Here is a 3,514-nt window from a genome sequence, read left to right as displayed (position 1 = left end):
TTTTTGTTTTTGTTTTTGCTGTAGTATATAGTTTGGTAAACACATTATCTCCTTGGAAAGGTGCCTCGACCATCTTGAGCCTTAAGGCCACTACAGATGTGAACACACAGTAGACTGAACTAAATCCGTATCTGACTTGAAGTTCACCTTGAGAATGAATAATTGAGGTCAGCTTGTTTTCTTGACCTTTGTGTCCTTAGCAAAAGAAGTGAAATACAGGGAAGAAATTTCTTGTGTATCAAAGGGCGCCGGACAGGCTTTGTTTAACTACTTTTTTCCCCTATACATAACAGATAATCCTTATATATATTTAAACTACGCATGGATTCTTTAACATCTCATGGGCGAAGCTTATGGTGCTATTCTATTACATTTACCTGATGACCAGTTGCTTGAAAGTTGAATTTCGGGCTTATTTCTTTGGGCTGCTGCAGAGAACTATTGGTTGAAGTATTTTTATTTCTTAGGTGTAAAGCTTTAGCATCACATCTCGTGTATCTGTCAATTAAGTATAATATTTAATAAAAATGTATTTGACGGGGACAATTAGATGAGCAACTTTGGGCCATTCAACTTAACCTCTCTAGGTCTCATTTCCACCAGCTGCATAATGAGACGTTTTACTCAAGAATCTTCAAAGTTCCTTTTAGCATTAAGGTTCCAAGTATTGAATTGAGGAATCTTTGCATAGCATCCAAGAAGATCACTTGTATGCATTAACCTAGCCTTTTTTTATATTGTTTCTTCAAAACCACGAGTTTTACTACTCCTCAAATGCCAAAGCAGCTTTGCTATTATTTCAGTATGGTCATACCTAGAAGCATTTTGGAACAAAAGTAGCCACAGCCTCTATATATAAAGAAAATGGATTAGTAGGTGCCTTGGGCTGGAGTGGGGAGGGAGGTAAGGGAGTTAAGAGGGAGTGACTAGGGGCGCCTGGGTGGCTTGGTCGGTTGGGCGTCCGACTTCGGCTCAGGTCATGATCTCACGGTCCGTGGGTTCGAGCCCCGCGTCGGGCTGTGTGCTGACAGCTCAGAGCCTGGAGCCTGTTTCAGATTCTGTGTCTCCCTCTCTCTGACCCTCCCCTGTTCATGCTCTGTCTCTCTCTGTCTCAAAAATAAATAAACGTTAAAAAAAAATTTTTTTTTTTAAAAAGAGGGAGTGACTACTAATGGGTACAAGGAGTTTCTTTAGGGGCTAATGAAAATGTTCTATAATTAGATTATTGTGATGGTGACATACTCTGTTAATATACCACAAGCCACTGAGTTGTATACTTTAAGTGGGTGAGCTTTATGGTATGAAAATTATACCTCAATAAAGTTGTTATTTAAAAAGTAGCTGGGGGTGCCTGGGTGGCTCAGTCGGTTAAGCGTCCAGCTCCCGGTTTTGGCTCCGGTCATGATCTCACGGTTCAGTTCGTGAGTTCCAGTCCCCCATCGGGCTCTCTGCTGACAGCACTGAGCCTGCCTGGGATTCTCTCTCTCTCTCCCCCACTCTGCCCCTCTCCTGCCTGTGTGTGCTCTCTCTGTCTCTCAAAATTAAAATAAACTTTAAAAAACAATTTTTTTTAAGTAGCTGGAACATGTGGATACACAGAAATTAATAGAAGGAGCAGCCTGGCTATCTCAAGAGTAGCCACCCTCTGTAAGAAGCAGAGAATAACTAAAGCCTAACTGCTAGGGGGTTATCTTGATATTATCAGTTAAGTTGGGGTAGTCAGTGGTTTTAAAATAAGTCAGGTGATTTTTTTCACTGTTGCTCTTTTTTCTGGTTATAAATATTGTTCCTGCTGGGACCCAACGGGACCAAAAACAGTGTTTGACTTGAAAAAAAGAGAGAGTGCGGGGCGCCTGGGTGGCTCAGTCGGTTAAGCGTCCGACTTCGGCTCAGGTCACGATCTCGCGGTCCGTGAGTTCGAGCCCCGCGTCGGGCTCTGTGCTGACGGCTCAGAGCCTGGAGCCTGTTTCAGATTCTGTGTCTCCCTCTCTCTCTGGCTCTCCCCCGTTCATGCTCTGTCTCTGTCTCAAAAATAAATAAACGTTAAAAAAAATTCAAAAAAAAAAAAAGATAAAAGAGAGAGTGCTCTGAGTAATTAAATAGATATTAGTTTCCTAATTAACTTTTAGTCACATGTTCTCTTTCCTTTTCCTTAACATTCCACAGAACGTGTAAATGTTTTTTTTTATTTACTGAACACAATATATCCCATTGCTAATTTTAAAAGCACGTAAGTGTAACATTCTAAATGCGACAGGCAGAATTTCAAAAATAGTCCCCAAAGAATTGCACCAGAACTGCGACTGTGATGAGATGGCACATCCATGAATATATTACTTTATCTGGCAAAAGAGACCTTGTAGATGTAATTCAAGTTACAAGTCAGTGGACTTTATTTTTTTACTTTATTCATTTATTTTTTAGTTAACTCAATGGACTTTTAAAATAAGGAGATTATCCTGGTTTATCTGGGTTGGCCTAATCTAATCACATGATAAAAGCAAAAGAGGGGGCAAAGAGTAAGAAGGAGGGGCACTTGGCTGGCTCACTCGGTAGAGCATGTGACTCTGGATCTTGGGGCTGTGAGTTCAAGCCCCACGTTGGGTATAGAAATCACTTAAAAATAAAAATCTTAGAAAGAAAGAAAGAAGAAAGAAAGAAAGAAAGAAAGAAAGAAAGAAAAGAAAGAAAAGAAAGAAAGAAGAAAGAAAGAAAAGAAAGAAAGAAAGAAAAAAGAAACAAAGAAAGAAGAAAGAAAGAAAAGAAAGAAAGAAAGAAAGAAAGAAGAAAGAAAGAAAGAAAGAAGAAAGAAAGGAAAGAAAGAAAGAAAGAAAGAGAAAGAAAGAAAAGGACATGACATGCTGTTGCTGGTTGGTAGATGGAGGAGCCGCATGCAAGGGAATTCAGGCTCCCTCTAGAAGCAGAGTGACCCCTGACTGACAGCCAGGAAGGAAACAGAAAACCTCATTCCCACAACCTCAAGGAACAACTAGAAGGAGGTTGGAAGCAGATTCTTCCCCAGAGCCTCCAGATAGGAGTACATCCCAGGGCCAGCAACTTGATTTCAGCCCCATAAGGCCCTAGGTGGAAAACCAGCCCAGCACCCCTGGACGTCTGAGCTACAGAATTCTGAGATCACAAACGAGTGTGGTTTTCAACGGTTTGTGGTCATTTGGTTAAGCAACAACAGAAAACTAATAAGCCAGGCTTTTAAAGAATTTAACCTCGTCTTTACTTGCACTTGGGGTGAGACAATATACGAGAGTAGAAGGCCCACGGCTTTGTAGCCACGCAAACCAAATTTGAATAAATTACTCAAAATCTGAATTACGTTATTAGTCGTATTGCTTCAAGGAAGTTAATATACTGTCTGGAGCTTATTTTATTCATCTGTAACATGGACATGTTCGTACCTACCTCACAGGATTGCCGGGGATTAAATTATATCACAAACGTAAAAGTGCTAAGCACAGGGCCTAGCACATAATCGGCACTCCGTAAATACTATCTATTA

This window comes from Felis catus, chromosome X (assembly GCF_018350175.1).
Source record: "Felis catus isolate Fca126 chromosome X, F.catus_Fca126_mat1.0, whole genome shotgun sequence".
NCBI lineage: Eukaryota > Metazoa > Chordata > Mammalia > Carnivora > Felidae > Felis > Felis catus.
This window is presented reverse-complemented; position numbering follows the sequence as displayed.